Below are 10,824 nucleotides of genomic sequence, written 5' to 3'. Positions count from 1 at the left end.
TCTGCTCTAGAAAAGGGAAAGAAAGTCTCTTTTGGAAATGATACTCCTGCAACTATAAAAGGAAAAGGCATTGCTCAGTTAAAAGAAAAGGTCAAGGCTGGAAATGTTTTGTAGGTTGATGGATTGAAGCATAATCTTCTAAGTGTCAGCTAGATGTGTGATCAAAGAACCGAGGTTATATTCAGATCGAATGGATGTCTTGTTCGTGATCTTGATACAGGTAAAACAGTGCTCAAAGGCAAAAGAACTCCAAATAATTTGTACATATTTGAAGAAGGACAACAACAATGCTATCTGAGCAAGGATGAAGAGCACTGGTTATGGCATCGGAGGTTGGGACATCTAAGCTTCTCACAAATAAGGAAAGCATGCAAATATCAGGCAGTTCGTGATCTTCCAGATATCAAAATTCCTGACAACACCATATGAAAATCATGTCAGTTTGGAAAACAAACCAGAACTAACTTTCCAGAGAAAGAAGGATCAGCTAGCATGCCTCTTGAGCTAGTACATACAGATACATGTGGTCCATTCAGGAAAAGAACACCTACAGGAGAGGAATACTTGATATTATTTATTGACGATTTCTCCAGGTTTGTCTGGTTAGGACTTATGAAGCACAAAGATGAAGCATTCGAAAAATTCAAATCCTTCAAAGCCTTGGTGGAAAATGAATCAGGTCACAAAATTAAGTGCCTCAGATCCGACAGAGGTGGGGAATTTACTTCAAATGAATTTTTCGATTTCTGTGAAGAACATGGGATAAGACGAGAATTCTCTACAGCAAGAACTCCCCAGCAAAATGGAGTTGTGGAAAGAATGAACAGAACAATCCAACAAATGGCTCGTGCTATGCTTGATGAATCAGGAACTCCCGCTACTTTCTGGGGTGAAGCTGCACATGCTGCGGTTGTTATTCTCAACAAAACGAATGTCCGGGTAAACAGCACTCAAACTCCTCATGAGCTTTGGAATGGTAGGACTCCTTCGGTAAAGCACTTCAAAATCTTTGGGAGCAAATGCTATATCAAGAATATTGATGAGCAGCTTGGCAAACTTGAACCTAGAGCAGATGAAGGCATTCTTCTTGGTTATTCTCCACATAGCAAAGCATACAAATGCTACAATAAAAGACTTGGCAGAATTGTTGACAACATTGATGTAGTGGTTGATGAGAAGGGATACATTCCTAGGCAAGTACATCATGAAGACATAGAAGAAGATGAAGGCTACCCTCAAAGACAGAATAATGAAGAAGAAGAACCTCAAGGAGAACCTCAAGAAGAACCAGAGGAGAAGACAAGAATAGAAGAGAAAACCCCATCCAAATATGTTCAGAAGAATCATCCAGAATCTCAGATTGTGGGGCAGAAAGAAGCAGGTGTACAAACAAGAAGAACAGTTGCAGAAGCCTCAAGCTATTTGGCATTACTCTCCTCCACTGAACCACAAAATGAGAAAGAAGCATGCAAAGATGAATGTTGGGTGAAAGCAATGGATGAGGAACTTGAGCAAATCGAAAAGAAAAACACTTGGGAGCTGGTTCCTAGACCAAAGGATAAGAATGTTATCGGAACAAAATGGGTCTTCAAAAATAAATTGAATGAAAATGGAGAAGTAATTAGAAACAAAGCCAGACTTGTTTGTAAAGGGTATGCGCAGCAAGAAGGAATAGACTTTGAAGAAACCTTTGCTCCTGTTGCAAGACTTGAGGCCATCCGAATGTTCCTTGCTCTCTCAAGTTTTCAAAACTTCAAAGTATTTCAAATGGACGTAAAATCAGCCTTTCTGAATGGAGACTTGGAAGAAGAAGTGTACATTGAACAGCCAGATGGGTTCATTCTTGGAAATGATCCAAATCTTGTATGCAGATTGAAAAAGGCTCTCTATGGTCTCAAACAAGCTCCAAGGGCTTGGTACTACCATTTGGACAAATATCTTCATCAACAAGGTTTTTCAAAAGGTTCAGCAGATAGCAATCTTTATATAAAAGTTGAAAATGACAAATTGCTAATACTTGTTGTGTATGTAGATGACATTATTTTTGGCAGCAATGAAGAAGCTATGAGTCAAAGCTTTGCCTCGGTCATGCAGAAAGAATTTGAAATGTCCTTGCTAGGAGAACTGACATATTTCCTTGGTTTGCAAATCCAACAAAAAGAAGGAGGAATCTTTTTATCTCAAACCAAGTATCTCAAACAGATTTTGAAGAAATATGGCATGGAAGATGCAAAACCAATATGTACACCCATGGTCACAGGATGTAGTCTCAGTGCAAATGATGAATCTGCAGCAGTACATCAACCAACCTACAGATCTATGATTGGAAGTTTACTATATTTGACAGGTACCCGACCGGACATCATGCATGCAGTTGGAATAGTTGGAAGATTTCAGGCAAATCCGAAGGAGACTCATCTTCAGGCAGTAAAGAGAATTTTCAAATATCTTCAAGGGACTCAAAATTATGGCTTATGGTATCCTAGAGATACAGATCTTACTCTTCATGCTTATACAGATGCAGATTGGGCCGGAAGCGTGGATGACAGGAAAAGCACAAGTGGTGGTGCGTTCTTTATGGGTTCCAGACTGGTATCTTGGTTCAGCAAGAAACAGAGTTCGATTGCCTTGTCTACAGCTGAAGCGGAATATGTTGCTGCTGCATCTTGTTGCACCCAACTTCTTTGGATGATGCAGACTTTGCAGGATTTTCAAATCACTTGTACACCACCTATCCCCATCTTATGTGATAACACAAGTGCAATCAGCATCTCAAAGAATCCGGTTATGCATTCAAAAACCAAGCACATACCAATCAAGTATCATTTTCTCCGGGAACAAGTGCTTGAACAGAAGGTCAAGTTGGAGTATGTTCCTTCTAAGGAACAAGTTGCTGATATTTTCACCAAACCATTGCCCAGGGACACTTTTGAACACCTCAGGCAAAAGCTGGGGGTTGTTGATGCATCATCTTGTTGAATCTTTTCTGATTGATGGTACAGGTTCAGCGGGAGCATATAATGCATTGTTGGCATTATGGAGGATGGTCAGAAGGAGATCTTGGAAATAGCTGCAATATGTCTCTATTTCTTTCATGGAGGATTATAGTTCTTTGTTGCAGATCTGGTTCAGGGGGAGCATGATCTTAGGGGGAGCATACCCTTTGCCCTTGATGTCAAAGGGGGAGAATGAAGCAAAGTTTGCGAGGTTGCCATCAAGTCCAAAGGGGGAGATTGTTGGCATTATGTTTCAGGAATGGCTATATATGTTACAGATGTTGTACTTGATGGCAACTCCCATGGAAAGGCTCTCTTTTTATTGAAAATAAAGAAGGACGCAAGAAATCAGTTCAGAAGATGCGTACCCGCAGGTACACCATGCAGAAGCCGCGTCCAGAGACGCAGGCCAGCCGTTCAGGAGGTGCGTCCACCCAGTGCACACATTTTAAGGCAGAGAAAAGCACACGTGGGGGTTTCTTGTGTGTTACTCTTGGTATCTAGCCGACGGTATTGTGTGATTGTGGTGTCGGCTCGTGGTATTGTTCCATGATTTGAGGAGGAGCTTGCCTATATAAAGCAAAGGAGATCATTTGGTTTAGGTATGTCTTTGGTTGAATATCTTATGAGGCTAGATCTGGTCTAGATCTAAAAAGACGAATCTTCCGAAAGACCGAGATCTCTCTGGCGCATGATCAGATCTGTAGATTTGACTGTTTGGGTTACTCTTAAAGTCTTGAAATCATTCATACCCGAAGGTACAGTGAAAGGCAAGTGCGCCGGGACGCAGAGCAGTAGGCCGAGACCTGCGTGGGGATGCAGGGCAGACCAAGTTCAGGTGCGTCCGGGATGCAGAGCAGTATCAGGAGATCTGCATGGGGACGCAGAGCGTCTAAGGTTCAGTTGCGTCCCTGAAGCAAAAGGACGCAGCGCGATAGCAGTTCTGGATGCGTCCCTGAAGCAAAAAGACGTGGCGAGATAGTGTTTCTGGGTGCATCCCTGCAGCAACAGGACGCAGAGCAGTTGAAGGAACAATGCGTGGGCACGCAGCACAGCAGAAGGATCGCTGCGTCTGGTCACAGGGGAGCAGAAGGTTAACTGCGTCTAGTCGCAGGCCACAGAAGGGAAAACTGCGTCTCTGTCTTAAGATGTTCTGTTGATTGAATTTCTCTGTTGATAAGGTGTTCTGGGTTAGTTATGTTATTACTGATCTGATAACTGTAGTGGACTGTAACTATTATGTACTTGATGATTATTTGATGCTTTATGAAAAGAAGTAGGGGGTTGTAGCTCCCTTCCAGGAGAAGACTAGAAAACGAGAGAGAGTTGTAGCTCTCTGTAGGTTGCAGCCTGCGTACTGGTAAAGGACTGCACCAGTACAAAATCATTGTAAAAGGAGTTTCTAATTTGAAAGAAGATAGAGACATATTGCAGCAGGTGGTTTTCACCCACATTGGGTTTCCACCTTACATCTTGTGTTCTTTGGTGTGACTATCTGTTTTCTTTGTTCATGCTCATTATTTTATGGTACTGACATGCAAAAATAATTCAAAGATCAAATAAGGAAGATTTATTAAATTGCTAGATAATACTGATTCACCCCCCCTCTCAGTATTATTTCCAACAATAAACACTTCTCTGATAACTCTACCCAGATCACAGTAACAGTAATCACACACCACTTCTGAACCCAGAACACTGCAACAATAAACAGAAGCAGCTAGAACGTAAATCAAGAGATGTACGCTACTTCACTATTCAGAAACCTACGTGCATGCGCTTCTATGACAAGACCAACCTGCGTATACACTGCTTTCACTCACAGAAACAACGTGTATACATGCCTTCGCTTCACTGAACCTGCGTACAGATCTATAAGGAATTATTCATTCTTTCAAACATTAAGACATTAGTTAACCCAGATTATCAGATTTATAGATCAAGCCTGTGCCACATATCACAGATCAAAATCATATAGAGATACCACTATTCAAGCCTTAAGATTTTGACCCATCAAGAGAACTTATCCTTTTTCTTGCGCTCAGGTTCCTCCTTCATTCAGATCCAGATCTGCACCATAACCCAATCACCAGTATTCCAGATCTAGCATAATATCAGATATTCAATAATTCAGATGATCTTTGCCCAATGATCTTCTTCCTCTTTTATAGTCTTGCCTTTCACAATACCACGACCCAAAACCATAACAAATCAATACCAAGGACCCAATACTTGGGATCAACACATTAGACGAGATACCAAGGTCCAAAACCATAGGTTCAAATACCAAGGACAAAACACCACGGACCAAAAATAAGTTCTCCCACATGTACGTGCTTTCCCTTGCATGAAAGTGCGTGTATACGCATACGCGACTTTGGAACATCTAACCCGCGTGTATACGCGGCTTTGTTAAGGTGAACCTGCGTATATATGATTTCCTTCATTCTGAGAGCCTGAATTGTGATCTGTCATCAGAGTGAGTTGCCATCAAGGACAACACCTGTGCCATAGTGCCAAACCTGTGCAATAATGCCAACAATCTCCCCCTTTGGACTTGATGGCAACCCCAAGATCCTCAAAGTCATTCTCCCCCTTTGTCATCAAGGGCAAAGGGTTGTGTTCCCCCTGAGTACATGCTGAAATCTCTGCTCTGCTATTCTGAACATGCTCCCCCTGACTGTAGGCAAGATCTGCAAAAATATGTTCTTTAAAAAGAACCATGACTTACACATCATAAATGACCTTCCTATCACCAAAATACTCTATACATACATCCATCACCCAACCAAGTGGGGATACATAAGAAATTTACATATGACAACCAATTACATTACATCATTCATCCCAGGCATAGTGGGGAAACCAAAATAGGCCGTTACATGACCTTGATAAAAAGAAGATATACATGACATAGAGACGAAATATTTAAAACAATTCTATGAAAGTCATCAACAGCATCTGTCAATCATCATTCAGATCAACAACCATGTTCTCCTTCTGCACCTGTTCCACCTGAAATCAAATAAAAACAACATATACGCAACTATGTCCACAGAAACAGGCGTATATACGTGGATATTCCTCATAAAACTCGCGTACAACCAATTCTAGATCAGCAACCTGTAAATGCCCTGTAACAAGGTATGTCTACATATCAGCTCATTCTGTTCTCCCTCTGCATGCGTTTCGCCTGAAACCAGCAACAGCCGTGAACTTGAACCAAAAGCTTCTAAGATAATGCCAACAATGCATCATTAGAAGATTATCTGCTCCCCCTGAACCTGTGCCAGATGGTCTCTGCCAGACCCATATCGGACTATCTTCAACCAGAGTCTGTCCCTACAGATATCCTTCAAACCTCCATATACGCGACTGTATCTGCATAAACCGGTGTATGTATGTGGATCATCCTCAACCAACTCGCGTACAACCACTTTTCTCTGAAACAGACAGGTTTCAACAGCAAGATGAAGCATCAACTACTCCCAGCTTCTGTCTGAGGTATTCAAATGTCTCCCTGCGCAGTGGTTTGGTGAGAATATCAACAACTTGTTCCTTAGAGGGAACATATTCCAACTTGACCTTTTGTTCAAACACTTGTTCCCGGAGAAAATGATATTTGATAGGTATGTGCTTGGTCTTTGAATGCATGATTGGATTCTTTGAAATGCTGATTGCACTTGTATTATCACATAAGATGGAGATAGGTGGAGTACAAGTGATTTGATAATCCTGCAAGGTTTGCATCATCCAAAGGAGTTGGGTGCAACAAGATGCAACAGCCACATATTCTGCTTCAGCTGTAGATAATGCAATAGAACTCTGTTTCTTGCTGAACCAAGATACTAATCTGGAACCCATAAAGAATGCACCACCACTAGTGCTTTTTCTGTCATCCACGCTTCCAGCCCAATCTGCATCTGTATAAGCATGAAGAGTGAGATCCGCATCTCTAGGATACCATAGGCCATAGTTTTGAGTTCCTTGAAGATACTTGAAAATTCTCTTTATTGCCTGAAGATGAGTTTCCTTACGATTTCCCTGAAATCTTCCAACCATTCCTACTGCATGCATGATGTTTGGTCAGGTACCTGTTAAATAGAGCATACTTCCAATCATGGATCTATAGGTTGGTTGATGCACTGCTGCTGATTCATCATTTGCACTGAGGCTGCATCCTGTGACCATAGGAGTACATACTGGTTTCGAATCTTCCATGCCATACTTCTTCAAGATCTGCTTGAGGTACTTAGTTTGAGATAAAAAGATATCGCCTTGATTTTGTTTGATTTGTAAACCAAGAAAATATGTCAGTTATCCAAGCAAGGACATTTCAAATTCCTTTTGCATCACCAAGGCAAAGTTTTGACTCATAGCTTCTTCATTGCTGCCAAAGATAATATCATCTACATACACAACAAGTATTAGCAATTTGTCATTTTCAATTTTTATATAAAGATTGCTATCTGCTGATCCTTTTGAAAAACCTTTTTGATGAAGGTATTTGTCCAAACGATAGTACCAAGCCCTTGGAGCCTGTTTAAGCCCATAGGGAGCCTTTTTTAGTCTGCATACAAGATTTGGATCATTACCAAGGATGAAACCATCTGGTTGCTCAATTTACACTTCTTCTTCTAAGTCTCCATTCAGAAAGGCTGATTTCATGTCCATTTGAAATACTTTGAACTTCTGAAAGCTAGAGAGAGCAAGGAACATTCTGATGGCCTCAAGTCTATTAACGGGAGCAAAAGTTTCTTCAAATTCTATTCCTTCTTGTTGAGCATACCCTTTACAAACAAGTCTGGCCTTGTTTCTAATCACCTCCCCATTTTCATTCAACTTGTTTTTGAAGATCCATTTTGTCCCTATGACATTCTTATCTTTTGGTCTAGCAAGCAATTCCCAAGTGTTATTCTTTTCGATCTGCTCAAGTTCTTCATCCATTGCCTTGACCCAACATTCATCTTTGCATGCCTCTCTTACATTTTGTGGTTCAGTGGAGGAAAGTAATGCCAAATAGCTTGAAGCTTCTGCAATTGTTCTTCTTGTTTGTATACCTGCCTCTTTCTGCCCCAAAATTTGAGTTTCTGGATGATTCTTTTGAACTTATCTGGATGGAGTCTTCTCTTCTATCCTTATTTGTTCCTCTGGTGCCTCTTGAGCTTCTTCTTCATCATAAGTTTGATTTGTTGTTGAAGGATAGTCCTCATCCTCTTCGAAATCTTCAGAATTTACTTGCCTAGGAATGTTTCCTTCTTCATCAACTACTACATCAATGTTGTCAACAATTCTTCCATGTCTTTTATTGTAACACTTATATGCTTTGCTGTGGGGAGAATAACTAAGGAGAATGCCTTCATCTATTCTAGGTTCAAACTTGCCAAGATTTTCATCATTATTTTTAATATAGCATTTGCTTCCAAAAATTTTGAAATGTTTTACCGTAGGAGTCTCACCATACCAGAGCTCATGAGGAGTTTGAGTACTGTTTACCCGGACATTTGTCTTATTGAGAATAACCACTGCAGCAAATGCGGCTTCACCCCAGAAGGTTGCGGGAGTTCCAGATTCATCAAGCATAGCACGAGCCATTTGTTGAACCGTTCTGTTCATCCTTTCCACTACTCCATTTTGCTGAGGAGTCCTAGCTGTAGAGAATTCCCTTTGTTATAGACAATTTTGTGCCTTACAACAACAGGAATGAATTGTCAATAATCCAAGGGATCCAAAGTCCCTAAACATGATGTTCCTACCCCTAGAGGAACAAGGTCAGCAAACCAACAGCTCTCAGATCAGTTCTCCACCTGAAAACACTCAAAAACAAGCAATCCTGAAATCAAAGCAGGTGCTCCACTAGGCTTCTGCGCTGAAACTCAACTCCTCCATGGTGTACCTGCGTTGCAAAGCAAGTGGAACAAAGGCCACCTGCGCTGAGCGAGATGGGACAAGTGGCACACTGAGTCATTGCTCTGGAATCTTCCAAAAATGACACTTGGATTAGGGATTTCGCCTTGTGATCAGTCAGAGGCTCTGTTTCTCCAAGTGGAAGCAAAGTTCACCAAGTGGACTCAAGAACTGAAGATCAACTAAAGAGAGAGAGGACACAAGGCAGCTACACATCAGTTGCAAGCTGACTCATCCTTTCTCAATTCATCTATATATTGAGCTCTCTCCTATGAGCTCAGGAGGCTGGAATTTTGTGCAAAGTAATTATATGCTGTTGGTTTCACTATAGAGCTATTGGGTGATTGCTTGAAGGAGGTGAAGAGGAGAAATTCTTTCTGCCGGGAGGTGTTGCTGGATTGGGGCCTTCAATGGTTGTAACTCTCTAAGAACTTTACTTCTTCATTAATAAAAGCTATTGAGGTTCTTCTATATGCTCTTGTTTCAATGATATATTGTGATAATTGTATATTTGATTTACACTAATCCTTGAATCAGTTATGATTGCATGTTTCTTGTAGTTTCCTTCTTTGCTATTTTGCAGGATCTCATTGTAGCTGGGCCAGCAATAGAGCAAGGAGCTGGGAGCAAGCAGCCATAGAGAAGAGTTTGGATTCGACATTAAGCGCAAGGCAACGGTTAGTGCATTCTTTCATTCTCTTTTGCTTTCATAAAGAAGTAAACCTTCAGTAGTTTCCTTTACATTTGTTGCTGAGGTACTATCACCCTTAGAGTGGGATAGGGTCATCCGAATCGGATACTTTTCCCTACAACAAACTGGCGACTCCGCTGGGGATCGTATCTGTTTGATTGTGTTTGTAGTATTTTGCTATTCATTTCCTGAACAAAAGAGTACCAAATCGAAAAGCTTTTGACTATATCAAAAGCGAAGTAGAGGGCAGCTACTCTAGCTCATTTCTGAGCATGTTCATGATTTGAAGAGCTGATATACAAGGATCCTTGTAAGCTCTTAGTGATAGCTTTTCATCGTCCTAATCATCCCTTTGTGTGTGCTTGACTGATTGCTTCTGATTTGAGCAAAAACTGTGCATTTTTGAGAAAATTGTGACCCGGAAACTGAGAAAACGCAACTTTCGTTTTCCAAAGCAGGTAGTACACAGGCTACCTGCTTTGCAACGCAGGTCCCGAAGGGGCTACCTGCGCTGAGAGCCAGACTGGCTGAGCAGCACCTGCGTTGGCCCAATTTTGCCTAGTGCAGTTGGGGTTTCCTCCCTTTTTCTTGCCTGTTTTCACTATAGTTTTTGCAGCAAGTTGTCTTTCTTGTACCAGTTCTGAAACCAACCTTACTTGCCATCATTCCGCCTCTGTTATATAACGAAATTGTACTTGTTCTTTTGTATTTCTTACATCATTTACAATTTCCCATAACGAAGAGTAAACTAGTCTTGCTTTGGCCTCTTAGATCTGAACCTGTGTTAGGTGTTTTGCTGGTCTAAAGAGTTAGCTTGTTTGCTGTCCATAGCTGATTGGTCTTTTTTACTTTCGTCATTATGGTTTGATTTCATGTATTTCCAGTGATTAAACAAGTAAATCTTAAGGTGTCTTTTGATTTTGGACAAACTTGTTTGTTTTCGCTTTAAATCGAAATCAAAGTTATATAACAACTTTCTTTTTGTAACCCATCAACATTAAGAAAGGGAAAAGAAAATACATGCATTGTGCATTTTGCATTTGACTGTTTGCATGACGATTTAGGAAATATTGCATTAGTGTGTGCTCTATGATCTGTGTGAAAAGATTTGCCTTTCTTCTCCTCAGTAGTTAAGATTTTCAAAGTTGAAAGATTGAAAAGTTTGCTTCTCATCTTAAACTGCATTCAGGAATTTGTTACATACATCTCGTGGTGATCCTTAAAGGCAAA

This window comes from Pinus tabuliformis, chromosome 8, assembly GCF_031772625.1.
Source record: "Pinus tabuliformis cultivar Carrire ecotype Pingquan chromosome 8, CPIR1, whole genome shotgun sequence".
NCBI classification, from domain to species: Eukaryota; Viridiplantae; Streptophyta; class Pinopsida; order Pinales; family Pinaceae; genus Pinus; species Pinus tabuliformis.
Note: the sequence above shows the minus strand (reverse complement) of the source record.